Source organism: Siphateles boraxobius, unplaced genomic scaffold (genome assembly GCF_051911475.1).
Source record: "Siphateles boraxobius isolate OS27281-9 unplaced genomic scaffold, OSU_SipBor_1 112, whole genome shotgun sequence".
Taxonomy (NCBI): Eukaryota; Metazoa; Chordata; class Actinopteri; order Cypriniformes; family Leuciscidae; genus Siphateles; species Siphateles boraxobius.
The window spans coordinates 58,841-73,824 of record NW_027508714.1 but is presented as its reverse complement, the minus strand read 5'-3'; positions in this window follow the sequence as shown (position 1 = coordinate 73,824).

Sequence of the window (14,984 nt, the reverse complement as noted above, 5' to 3'; positions counted from 1 at the left end):
AGACTATGAGGCAAACTGTTTTTTTTACTCACGTTAATGTGACACTTAAGAGTGCCACTCTGAACTGATCATATCCAGACGCGGTGGAATCTGGAAAAGTGCAACTCGTAGTGTCACACACACACACACACACACACACACAGACACACACACACACACACACACACACACACACACACACACACACACACACACACACACATACACACACAGAGTCACCAAACAGCATAAATGTGAAGGTTGTGTTTCTGTTCAATGACTAACATGAACCCTTCAGTATAAATGTGTTATTTAAGATGAATCTAAATCTAAATCACTAATCGAGAGAGTGAAAGGAGCACATCTCATCTGACCAGTTTCAAAGACATTTTTAATGTTTGAGACTCACAGCCAAAGTGACTCGATTACAGACACATGACACACGAGTGGGTTAATGTGCAGACTGAGCTGGTTTAGAGCTGGTTTAAGGCTCAGAACTGGTTTAATGTTACACTGATAACACTTGATTAATGTTCCAGCTGGTAAAAAGCCTTCGTCTCTGACCTTTAGTGACCTGATGTGGAGAGCAGAGTCTCCAACCATCACTGCATCTATCCAGTGACACACACACACACACACACTTTGAAAGCCACGTTTCTAGCATCTGTAAAACCGCATTCTTCGATCTTATAAATATATCTAAATTACATCATAAGCTTTCAATGAAAAATGCAGAACAGTTAGTTCATGCGTTCATGACATCAAGGCTAGATTATTGTAATGCTATTATGGGTGGTTGCCCTGCACGCTTAATAAACAAACTACAGCTGGTCCAAAACGCAGCCGCTAGAGTTCTTACCAGAACCAGGAAGTACGACCATATTAGCCCGGTTCTGTCAACACTGCATTGGCTCCCTATTAAACGTATACATTTTTAAATATTGCTGATTACTTACAAAGCACTAAATGGTTTAGCTCCCCTGTACTTGAGCGAGCTCTTAACGCATTATAGTCCTTCACGTCTATTGCGATCTCAAAATTCTGGCCAGTTGATAATACCCAGAATATCTAAATCGACTGTCCGGGATTTTTTAACATTGTTCGGGAAGCAGATACAGTCTGTCAGTTCAAATCTAGACTAAAAACACATCTCTTTGACCTGGCATTGATATAGATCATTATACATTTCTTTTATTCAAATCAGTTAAATGATTATTAGTCACCAAATGAAAGTTATATCTCTCATTCTCAAGCAGCTCTCTCAGCCGGAACCGGGAACACTTCCTATAACACCTGATGTACTCGCTACATCATAAGAAGAATGGCATTTACGCTAATATTAGTCTTTCTGTTTATTCCGAGGTTTACTGAAGTCAGCCGGATCTGGGCCGTATCCGGATCAGATGGTGGACCTGCGCCTGGACACGACCACAACGCATCCCTGAAGTGTCAGCAGAGATTGTGTCCACTAGACTCTCCCTGTGAAGGCCTCATCGGCACTGATCCTCCACACACTCGTCTCCAGACACGCGTGATGACTCCGGTCTTCACACAGATGAACTGCATAATATAATGTTCCGATCCAATCTGACCTCTGACCTGTAATGCTCCTGAATCATAATCATACTCTTTTGGTTCGTTGGCCAGAGGAGAACTGAGTGACTGAGTCTGGGTTCTCACAAGGGTTTTTTCTCCATTCTGTCACTGATGGAGTTTCGGTTCCTGTCACTGTTGCCTTGGCTTTTGGCTTGCTTAGTTGGGGACATTTAATATTCAACAATATTATTGATCTGCCTTACTTAAGGTAGACGATGATGCAATTTTCAAAAATACGGCTGTCCATCATCATATACGTGACGTAACGATGTCACACATCACGACCGACGTTCGACCAATCCGCTGATGTTCTGGCAGTTTAAAAGGCCCCATTGACAAGGAGTGAGCAGATCAGCACCAGATCTCATTCAACACCCGTGCCTTTGGGTTAAAATGTCAATAGAGTCATGATCACTTTTCATATGGTACTTATGCGCATGCGCGTGCGATCTGTGTTTGTGTTTGGAGCTCCGTCGAATTGATTCATTAATCCCTGATTTACTTCTTTACCACTCATTTATAAACAAGCACTTTCTATTTTTATATCATGTGAACTTATCCTCGACACTATTCCTTATAAAAAAACAATCGGATTACTTTGATATCGCTACTTAGATCCAACTTTCCGAATCTCGGCTACTAGCCTTTAGCCCGCTAGCATTTCACGCGTGGCCTCGCGCCTATCGACCCTCTCATTTTACACCCGTTTCACTGAAAGGATCCGGGTTATATCCATCATTTCAGTCCTAAATTAGTAGTGATATTGGTAGTATCACTACTAATTTACTGTTCATCTGTTATAATGGCGAACATATCGGATGTGTGTCTAACGTTACCTCTGAGTGCAGGTGAGGACACATTCGAGCTGTTTTCGGTACGATTGGAGCTGGAGTCGGTGGAGAAGCAGATCCGTGTTCTGCTGGTGAAGCAAGCCGAGCTGTGAGATCGGCGTTCAGCGCTTGAAACATCACGCGCCGATGCTCACAAGTCAGTGGTTAGTAACTTTTTGACTCCGACTTCGTCTACTCCGTGCGTTTCTCTGCCCAGGAGGACGCGATCATCTCTGCCTTCATTCACTCCGGCACCGAGGCAACACCATGGACCTTGGGTGATCCCACAGCGGAAGACACGAGCCAGGACCAGACCAAGAACCTCTCCGCCTCTCCCGGTCTTCGAGATCTCCACCCGGAACCGCTTCTCCCCTCTTCGCGAGCCGGAACGTGACGCCGCCGTGATCATCGGCACTTCCATGGTTCGTCATGTCCGCGCTACCTCAGGTAAGGGTACGGTGCGCACTCACTGCTTTCCTGGTGCTCGTGTTCTTGATGTCGCTGCACAGATTCCCGAGATCCTGAATGGTGACGAGCGCGTCGGGGCTGTGGTGCTACACGCGGGGACGAACGACATCAGGCTGCGGCAGACGGAGGTTCTGAAGAAGGACTACAGAAGCCTGATCGAGACGGTTCGCAGCACATCGCCTGAAGCAACGATCATCGTGTCTGGACCGCTTCCCACGTACCGACTAGGACAAGAAAGGTTCAGTAGATTATTTGCTCTAAATGAATGGTTAATGTCATGGTGTAATGAACAGAAACTGCTCTTTGTAAATAATTGGAATCTGTTCTGGGAGCGACCTAGGCTCTACCGTGCTGATGGCCTGCACCCCAGCAGAATCGGAGCGGCTGTTCTGTCGGACAACATCTCCAAGACGTTACACACCATATGACTAGTAAGTCAAAGTCCAAATCACAGTCTTTGCTGTCCCAACTTAATTGATATAAGTAGTGTAGAACATTATATAGAAACTGTGTCTATTCCTCGCTTAGTGAGGCCAAACAATAAATCTAGTGTAGGATCTAGCAAAAATCTTATTGTAATTAAACCAGAAAATCTAAATATCAGTGAACAAAAACAATTTCCAAAGCTAGGTCTTCTAAACATTAGATCGCTCACACCTAAGGCGGTTATTGTAAATGAAATGGTCACAGATAATAGTTTCGATGTACTTTGCCTTACTGAAACCTGGCTTAAACCAAATGATTATTTCGGTCTAAATGAGTCTACTCCACCAGGATACTGTTATAAGCATGAGTCCCGTCTGATCGGTTGTGGCGGCGGTGTTGCAACAATCTATAGAGATATTCTTAATGTTACTCAGAAAACAGGTCACAGGTTAAATTCGTTTGAAGTACTTGTGCTAAATGTTACGCTCTTAGATTTAAGAAACAAATCCATATTATCTCTAGCCTTGGCTACCCTATATAGACCTCCAGCGCCCTATGCTGACTTCCTAAAAGAGTTGGCATACTTTCTCTCAGATCTATTGGTCAATGTCGATAAAGCAATAATTGTTGGAGACTTTAACATACACGTAGATAATACAAATGATGCGTTAGGGACTGCGTTTACAGATTTATTAAACTCCTTTGGGGTCACGCAAAACGTCAGTGGTCCCACTCATCGTCTAAATCATACACTAGACTTAATTATATCATATGGAACCAATCCAACTGATATAGATATTATACCGCAAAGTGATGATCTCACTGATCATTACATGGTAACTTGCGTAATACGTACTGCTGAAATTTGTCAAGTTGCGCCACGTTATCGACAGGCAGAACAATCCTTCCAACCACTATAGATAGATTCTCAAATAGCTTACCTGATCTATCTCAGCTGCTCAGTGAACCCAAACAAACAGATGAACTAGAGGAAATGACTAGCAGTTTGAGCACCATGTTCTCTAGTACACTAGATATTGTTGCACCAATTAGATTAAAAAAGGTTAGAGAGAAAACTAAAGCACCATGGTACAACAGTGCTACGCATGCAATCAAGAGAGAAACTCGTAACTTAGAGCGTAAATGGAAACAAACTAATTTAGAGGTCTTTAGAATCGCGTGGAAAGACAGTATGTCACGTTATAAAAAGGCTCTAAAAGCAGCCAGGGCTGAGCATCTCCGCAAACTAATAGAAAATAACCAAAATAATCCAAGGTTTTTATTCAACACCGTGGCTAGACTAACAAATATACAGACATCACCAGAGCAAAATATTCCGTTACAATATAGTAGTTATGATTTTATGAATTACTTCAATGAGAAAATAGAAAGCATCCGAAACACAATTGTAAATATACATTCCTCTATGATGTCTTATGATTCAGCCTCAATTATGGCCCCTCTAGAACAACTACACCGCTTTACAACTATAGGACAGGAAGAGCTAAATAAACTTATCATTGCATCTAAACCAACAACATGTTTATTAGATCCAATACCCACTAAACTACTGAAAGAAGTGTTACCTGTAGTGGAAGAGCCTCTTCTTAATATTATTAACTCGTCTTTATTTTTAGGTCATGTTCCAAAAATATTCAAGCTGGCAGTAATACAACCTCTCATTAAGAAACCGCAATTAGATCCAAATAACTTAGCAAATTACAGACCCATCTCAAATCTTCCATTTATGTCTAAAATACTAGAAAAAGTTGTGTCCGCTCAATTGTGCTCTTTCTTGCAAGAAAATGATATCTATGAAAAATTCCAGTCAGGATTCAGACCGCATCATAGCACAGAAACTGCGCTAGTTAAAATTACAAATGATTTACTTTTAGCTTCTGACCAAGGCTGTATCTCAATACTAGTTCTACTCGATCTTAGCGCTGCGTTCGACACTATCGATCATAAAATACTCTTGGATCGACTACAAAACTACACTGGTGTTCAGGGACAGGCATTAAGCTGGTTTAGATCGTACTTATCAGACCGTTACCATTTTGTCTGTTTAAATGGGGAAAAATCAAAGATAACGCCAGTAGACTATGGAGTGCCGCAAGGATCGGTGTTAGGCCCTCTGCTATTCTCAATATATATGCTGCCACTTGGTAATATTATAAGAAAACATGGAATTAATTTCCACTGTTATGCTGATGACACTCAATTATATATCTCATCACGACCAGATGAAAACACTAACTTATCTAAATTGACAGAGTGTCTAAATGATATAAAATGCTGGATGACGTGTAATTTCCTGCTATTAAATTCAGATAAAACGGAGGTACTACTTATTGTTCCAAAAAACTACCCACAAAATCCCTTACAATACAACTTTAATTTAGAAGGATGTCCTGTTACTTTATCCACTACAGTAAAAGACCTGGGTGTTATACTAGACCGCAACTTGACTTTCGAAAATCATATTTCATATGTTACAAGAACAGCCTTTTCCCACCTTAGAAACATTGCTAAGCTACGTAACATGCTATCTGTTTCTGATGCAGAAAAGTTAGTTCATGCATTCATGACATCGAGAATAGATTACTGTAATGCTTTATTAGCTGGTTGTCCTGCATCCTCAATAAACAAGCTACAGTTAGTGCAAAATGCAGCCGCTAGAGTTCTTACTAGATCAAGAAAATATGATCATATAACACCTATTTTATCATCTCTACACTGGTTACCTATTAAGTTACGTATCAATTACAAAGTATTCCTACTGACCTATAAAGCCCTAAATGGTTTAGCTCCTGTGTATTTAACAGACCTTCTATCGCCATACAATCCATCGCGCTCTTTAAGATCACTAAATTTTAGGCTTCTGGTCATTCCTAGGATATCTAAGTCCACTAAAGGAGGGAGGGCGTTCTCGCATTTAGCTCCTAAACTCTGGAATTGCCTTCCTGATATTGTCCGAGACTCAGACTCGCTGTCCCAGTTTAAAACTAGATTAAAGACGCATCTCTTTAACCAAGCATTCACTTAATGCTTAACCTTTGATACTGCTGAATCAGTTCGAATGCATTAACATTATGAACATCAGCTATGCTAATTATTTCCCATCTGCCTTTCTGCTGTTATCTAGGGACGCTAGTCCCGAGGTAAATAGCGTTCGTCAGCTCCAGTTTGTATCCAGCCTCTCACGGAGACTTTAGATGCCCCAACGCCTGTGAAGAGACGACTCGACGCCTGTGAAGAGACGATTCAAAGCCGGCGATATGTTATGCCATAAATTAATAATGATTAACTAACTGTATTTTTCTATGTACATTTCCGAAATGCACTTTCTGTAAAGCTGCTTTGAGACAATGTGTATTGTGAAAAGCGCTATTCAAATAAATTTTAATTGAATTGAATTGAATTGAATGATCACGACACATTAATGTTTGTTTATGCGGTGATTTCGAAATCAACACACCTTGGGGTTTGTTTATTGTTGTTGTTGATGTATTATTGGACTGATCTGAGAGAATGCACTGTTTCAGCGCTAGATCACTCAAAACTCGTATTAAGTGCAGGTGTGTGCGTATGACTGATCCCTGTGTTACACACGGATAATCTGATTCAAACGCAGTGTGTTGCAGGTAGTAACCACTTAGCGTTTCTTGTTTCTTGATTTCGAATTCTACTGATTGTTGGCCTTTATAAATCCATCTTCAAAAACAACGGTAGATAGCATTGTTTTTGTTAGTTAGTTGAAGAGTGTTTGCCATACACTGTATCTTTTCTGTTTTAGCCAGCGTAGTTTATTTAAGGCGTCGTATACGTTGAAGATATCGGGTTTGTTTCTGCATTTTTCTTTTGGTAGCTAATTTTAGAGGTTTGGGTTAAATAGTTATGGAAATTCTGTTTTGATTATTTCATTGATTTGGCGACGCTCTTGTTTTCTTGGATTTCTGTTTACTTGTCTTTCTTTTATACTTATAATCTGTTTTGTAAACTCATTGCAGCTTTTCAATTAAAACATACTTAACGTTAATTTTTCTGCTTCTTGGTAGTTTCTGCTACTTGCACCCATGGCGACAGTTGTATCTCACTTAAATGTTGCACAATCATCCTGTTAACATCTTCAAGCACGTAACACACACACACACACACACACACTCACACATAATCTCACACACATGCACACACTCACCACATATTGTGTCTGTGTTGAGGATTGTCAGAGGGAACGCTTCCTTTCTGTCTAAAACGCAAACCAGAACAATAAACCTCCCGAGTTTGATCCATTCTGAAGATGAACGCCATTTGGCTGTAATTTATTGTCAGGAGCCGTCCTTTATTTTGTGCTGCGTCGCAGAGCTGCTCGTATTAATCTTGAGGAAAACTTGCACAGCCAAGTGGATCTTCTCTAATTGTATAAAGATTTATGATTTTGCAAAAACAAAACTGCACCATACAATACAAAGACTAATGAACATGTTCTTGCATGGAAAACAAGAATGGGTGCTTTTCTGCTCCCGGGAGGCAGCGGGAATAAATCTGGCCAAAAACACTGAAGTGAAGAACATGAGCGCCAGTAGAACCTGCACATGTGACTTAGTAGAGCTTCAAAACAGCTTTACAGAAAATCATATCAATGCTTATCAGAGAAACTAAACACTGGTCGAGAAATGCTTAAAAGCCAAGCTGAGTGCACTGCATTGTGGGATACAGCATTGCATGCATGCATTATGACAATTGCAGAAGATCATCCCTGTGTTTCACACATACAGAGCATCTGCAGTACATACTAAATATTCAGCAGTGAGACTTTCTGTACACTTTCATGCAGAAACTCATATTTTAAGAGAACTTAATATGCTTTATTTCATGATCATCAGTGTTGCTGTTTGATCATGAAAAAGCTCCAGGTCTTTATATCAGCGTCAGTGTTTCTGAACTCCTGAAACGCCTCCATTGTAGTTTCTTCCGGGAACAAACACGTCACAATATTCCTCATTTAAATAATTCACACTCAGAATAAAGGGGCTGGGCCTGGTTGAGTTAGTTAGTAGTGTTTCTCACGAGAGAAGCAGCGCGAGTCACTTCTCTCTTCTGCAGAATATTACGAGATTAAAAAATATTAAGAATTTAAACAAATTTGCACAGCAAGAAGAAAATAGCTGTCTATGAAAGAGGACAACTAAAAGAAAAAGTCTTGCTATATCAGTGCAAGTAAAAGTTGTGACGTTAATTTATAAAGTTGATAAAGGTATAGAGAGAATTGAAATCCAAGTTCAGTTTGCAACCCCTTCCCTGGAACATCACCTGCCCCGGACCAGGGCTGCGTTCAGCCCCGACAAAACGTTGCACAACGTTTATTAAACAGAAACGGTGATACGTTGAACACGCTGTTCTGATGACGCAAGAGTTGCAACTATGGCAGCCGAGAAGGCCATTCTTTGTGTTCTTTGTGAAGATTTTTTTTGCCTGATGAAGTCGGTATAAATATGTTTTTAACATATGCCCGATGTTACAGTTACTGCACTCGCCGCCCAGAACACAAGAGAACATCCCAGTCGAGTGAAGGGATTTGTGGAAACCGAAATGTGTCACAGGCCGGCTCATAGCCTGTGGCAAAAATGAGGGGACACAAACACCAGGTATAGGCCAATCAAAAAGGTTCTTTATTGTAAACCAAAAACAATTAACTTTAACCAAAGAAAAGGGAATGAGGTGTGAAAATGTCATAATGTAGGATGTATGTAAAGTGCAGGGATGCGTGAATCTGTGTGTGTGAACATGACTGAGTGGAAACTAAATAAAACTACAAAGGAACAAAGCAGGATCATACCTGGAGGAGCAGAGAGAGAGAGACAGAGTGGTTAGTGAGGAAGTTTAAATACCCTGAGCCCAGGTGGCTCCAATCACTAACGACCCTCCTGTGCCTGCAGGAGAAACCACCCCTGTAAAGCAGAGGGGCCATGACAAATGGAAGCACACATCTTACCTAAGACTAAAACACATATTTATCCTCACATACTGACTTTATATTTATATATGACCCTGTATTTTCTTTGTCATTTTTAGGAAAAGCACTTAATTACCATTGTTTATTTCTATACCAAATGTCACACACTTGCAATGAAGCTGAAAATATAAACAACTACATCATTATGTTGATATCCTATATTTTTACAATAAAACTTACGACAAATATGTCTTCTACTTCTGCTCTCAACGAAGGCGGTCGCATTTTCTCTCCCTCTCCCTCCCCTGCTTTGCTCCTCTCGTCACGTCTAGTCTACTGTCTTGTACTTTGAGAGACGCTCTCAGCACTGATCAACTGCACAACCTCCAAACTAAGAGATCAACTGGTCTCTCAACGCAATTGACACCATCTTCTGGACGAGAAGCTTGGGTTCGGGGGAACCTGACTGCCCTGCCGGGACGTTCGCAGCTGGCTACACGATGGACGCGTGGGAGAGGTGGCGGGTCGTGTGTCTGGCGGCTCTTTCCGTGGAGGACGTTGAAGATATCTACCTATAGACCAAAACGGACTAGGAGAATAGCCTGTGTAAATTGGAATGCGGCTACTCGCCCCAAGACCAAACAATCCCAATCTTATCTGTTTCGGCACCAGCCAGCACTGGCCTTCCGCTGCTGGAACAACAACTCTCCCGGAAAGATTGTTTAAAAGCGGACAGAACATGACCAGAAACAAGACAAGTATTTATCAATGATAAAATACGTGGTCCAACGGTGTCAAAGACTTCTCGGATCAGACGAGAGGGAATACTGTCTGAGGGCCAATCTGTGGGCCGCAGATGATTGACCATCTCAGATAGGGAGAGGATTGATATAGGCTCAAACTGATCTAGCGCCGCGAGGCATATAGGAGGAACAGAGGGATCATGGTCGCAAGGATGAAGTTACAGAAGATCGAAGAGTAACAATCTTCTCAACAAAGAATTCTAGAAAAGAATTACAGAGGTCCAACGTAGGTGTAATAGGAGCAGAGTTACGGGGATTTGTAATAGTATTAAACATGTTAAAAAGAACCTGTGGCCTGTGACGGTTGTTTGCGACCAGTTTAGTAATAAAAACAGATTTTGCAAATTTTACAGCTCTCTGATAATCAGATAGGTATTGCTGTAGAATTTCATATGACACTCTGAGTTTATCTTTCTTCCACCTTCTCTCAGCTTGCCGACATGTACGTCTGATCGCTCGGGTGGCGTCATTTAGCCAAGGCTCTGAAAGTGCTTTCGTGCGTTTCATCCTCAACGGATATTTGTGCAGGTTGAGTTAAAAAGAGTTGAAAAAAAGAAACTGTGCCGGGGTTTGACTGTTAATTACACGGCGGCAGTGTGCAAAAGGAGACTTGCCCACAAAACATGGGACTGTAATCGTAAATAAAACAGGAAAGTGATCCGAAATACATACGTTACACATTTCATTTACATGAACACACAAGCCATGAGACACATGAGTCTAATGTGTGTCCTTTTTCATGTGTTGGGCCAGACACCGACTGAGTGAGATTAAAAGCATTAAGTAGATTTAAGAAGTCCTTAACCATAGGTTTGTTTTCACAACAAACATGCAAGTTAAAATCACCACAAATTATAAAATGATTATAGTTTAACCTTAGACCTGCTATAAAATCAGCAAAGTCTTGCATAAAATCTTTGTTAAATCTCGGTGGACGATACACAACTGCACACAGCGTCGGAGATGAGGTATTTCATTTGAATAGCTGCAGCTCAAAGCTAGAATAGTTGATAGCCGACATTGGAAGGTGGATTTAAAGGTTACACCACCTTGACACTTCAGGAATTTCACTTGACTCCCCAAATAATTATAATATTCACAACAACGGTGTTCCATTTAATTTTATTTACTGATAAATAGTTCTAATGTAAGATTATGCCAAACTAGCTGATATGGTGTTTTATTGAGAATTTCACCATAATTTAGAAGATTTGCTAGTGTATCAATGTCTGCATGTTAGTGAATTAATACAACTTGTCCTTGTCATGTCATTATATTTTAAATAACTTTTAGGTTTCTTTTATCAAGTAATTTGTAACTATTCTTAATTTGTGGTAAGATGTGTCAATTATGTAGAAATTATGTATTATTTTTATTTTGTGTGTGTATTTGTATGTATTGCCAATCCTTAGCTTTTACATCCTTTCCAAATGTTATTGTTATTCGAGGATTAATAAATTCAACTCCAGCACAGTAGGTGGCGCTATTACCCCTACAACCTTTGTTTGTTTGCTAATTATCAGGAAACGCATAAAAGAAGAAGAAACGCGGACAAACCTAAGAATGGAGCATCCAATGGCTGCCATCTTCACCGTGGGCCAGAGGACAGGAGTGGAGATGGCCTTCATTAGAGAAGGCCAGACCGGACCTCCACACTGTCCCAGGTAACATTAACACATCTAGTGAGGAACTCTCTCAACAGCTGCTGTTTCTGTGAGTTTAGTACTGTTACTAACCTGTGGATCATCAGTACAGTGAATCTGGAACCTGTAGTGTTGAGACTGCATTGTCCAGTCACTCGGGTTTGCTTGTGTTGGCATGACATGTTTAGCCTCATTGTGCATATTTTAAATGTTGAAGACATGATATATACATATGAAATTTAGAGCAGTATTCAGTGGCGGCTGGTGAAAAATATCTGAGGTGGGGCTGTGTCATATTCTGTCGGATTCAATCATTCAATAGAGATTGCTAATTTGACGTCATCGTGACGTATTACCAGTGGTGAACGCAAAGCATTTTGGGAATCCGCGGCACAAACAGAAGGCGCCAGACTTGATTGCATGGAGGGAAGAACGCAGTGTTCAAGATGCGTCTACCTGCTGTGTTATAAACTGCAATAGTCCTTCTTGCACAGTTTTGAAAACGAACGTTAAGGGTTGTTTTAAGGACATGTTTGTGTATGCTCGTAGACAGCCACTCTGAAGCGGTCAGAGGCGATTCTAAAAGAGTCAAAAGTCGAGACAGGACCCATCGTCAACATTCTACCCATCACTCTAACTTAGTTCATCCAAAACAAACTAGAAAATAGACTCAAAGTGCTAAATACCTGATTTATCTTTTAAGAACGGATCAATATATTTGTTTTCCTTAATTTTAATTAACCCTAACTTTATTCTCATCTGAATATGTAACCGCTCTGAAGACAAGAAATGAAAACCAATGTGATATGAATAATGTCCAAAAGATGTAACCCACAGACTGTTTTGAAATGGGGTTGGATAAATATGTTGCTTTTAAAACTGTGTGTGAGGTTACAGTTTGACAAGAGTTTAGAGTGTGACAAAAGCACAATGTTGGGTTTTATTGCGAGTGTAAGTTACACAAATAAGTAAACACTTTGCAGTTTGAATGATAACCTCTATGAACAAAATGACGGAGTATTTTTTTTTTTATGTTTCCAAATTCCACTGTTCGATCTGTCTCTCTCTCTCTCTCTCTCTGTCTCTCTCTCTCTCTCTCTCTCTCTCTCTCTCTCTGTCTCTCTCTCTCTCTCTCTCTCTCTCTCACTCTCTCTCACTCTCTCTCACTCTCTGTCTCACTCTCACTCTCTCTCTCTCACTCACTCTCTCTCACTCTCTGTCTCACTCTCACTCTCTCTCTCTCACTCTCTCTCTCTCACTCTCTCTCTCTCTCTCTCTCTCTCTCTCTCTCTCTCTCTCTCTCTCTCTCTCTCTCACTCTCACTCTCACTCTCTCTCACACACTTCCGGTGTGACTGTTGAGCGAGGGTGTGTGAGCGTGGTGCAGAGCGGTGTGAGTCAAGTTATTTTTTCTCTTTATTCTGCTTTCTTATTTTTGTTGTCTGTTTTGTTATTTGTTTAGTTATTTGGAGGGTCGGGTGCTGTCCGTCAGTCGGAGGCATGGCGGCCCTACAAACACAGGGGTTGAATACACTCACGAGACGCCACGCAATTGAGGTAGCATCAGCTGTGAGCATTGAGGCATGTTGTTTGGCCGTTGGAGAGTTAGTTGGACATTCTAGCGTCTTGTCCGCGTCTAGAATGAACAATGCGACAGTAGTTTTTTTAGATAGTGTAGACAAGGCAAATGAGTTGGTTGAGCAGGGAATTGTCATCGATGGGGAGTTCATTTCAGTTCTACCACTTTCTATGCCAGCAAAAAAGGTAATAATTTCTAACATACCACCTTTTGTTAGTGATGTAATTCTAACTCAAGCGCTGTCGCGCTATGGTAAATTGGTGTCACCGATAAAAAAAGATCCCAATCAGTAGCGAATCGCCGTTATTGAAACATATCGTTTCTTTTAGGCGTTTCGTGTAAAAAGAACACCGCAAAAAAGAAAGATGAAAAATAAAATGCTAGATGCAAAAATCAGTAAGACAGCTGAATTACGAGATGAGGATGTTCAAGAGACGGAAAGTGACAGTGATTCTTCTGAGTGCAGTGAGGATCTTGAGGACATTAAGTTGTTTCTCAGGTCAACAAAGAATAAAAGAGGTGTAAAGGTGCAAGAATATTTTCCTGATTTGAAACAATTTGTGGATCGGGCAAAGAGTTTGTTGGCTAGTGATTCATTTACCAATAAGGAAGTGTATAGGTTGAAGAAAATAGTGAGGAACATAAATATCGCTCAAAACAATGATGTTGTAGCCTATAAGTGGAAGAAAAGGAATATTTTTTCCTGTTGGTATGGCGTATTGTGTTCTTTCTCTTTCTTTGTTTTCTTTATGAATGAAATTCATATTGCATCTATGAATGTTAATGGGGCAAACAATTTAAAGAAAAGAGCACACATTTTTGAGGAAATTGAGCAGAAAAATATAGACATAACTTTTTTACAGGAAACTCATAGTTGTGTGGAGAATGAGGTTGACTGGATGAAGGAATTTAGTGGATTATCCGTGCTAAGTCATAACTCAAATATAAGTGGTGGGGTGGCTGTCTTATTTAATAAAAAGTTTAAACCAACTTCGTATGATGCAGTTGAAGTTGTGAAAGGCTTTTCTTTTATTGGGCGGTGATTTTAATTGTACTGAGTTGGATATCGATAGGAATCATGTTGAACCTCATATGGCTTCACGTAAGAGGTTAATTCATCTAATTGAGAAATATGACTTATGTGACATTTGGAGAATGATAAATGGTAATGAAAAACAATACACATGGGCCCACATGCGTGATAATTATATATCACTGGCCAGATTAGATAGATTTTATGTATTTAAACATCATTTAAATTTATTTAACAAATGTTTTATCACGCCTTTGTCTTTTACTGATCATAGTATGGTAAATTGTAGTTTTATTTCAAATTCAGTGAAATCCAAAAGTGCTTATTGGCATTTTAATACGAGTCTTTTAAATGATAAATTATTTATTGAATCGTTTAAATTTTTTTGGGAATCTTTTAAAGAAACAAAAACGTCTTTTAAATCCTTACAGCAATGGTGGGATTATGGAAAGGTACAGATAAAGCAATTCACACAACAATATACTCGAAATGTTACAAAAGAATTTAATCGTTCTGTAGATTTTATTGAAAAACAATTAATAGATTTACAAAAGTTGTATCAATCCTCAGGTGATAGTAATATTTTGGAAACTTGTTTTAGGAAAAAAGCTGAACTTAAAGAGCTGTTAGAGTTTAAGGCACAAGGTGCTTTAGTTCGTGCTCGTTTTTTGG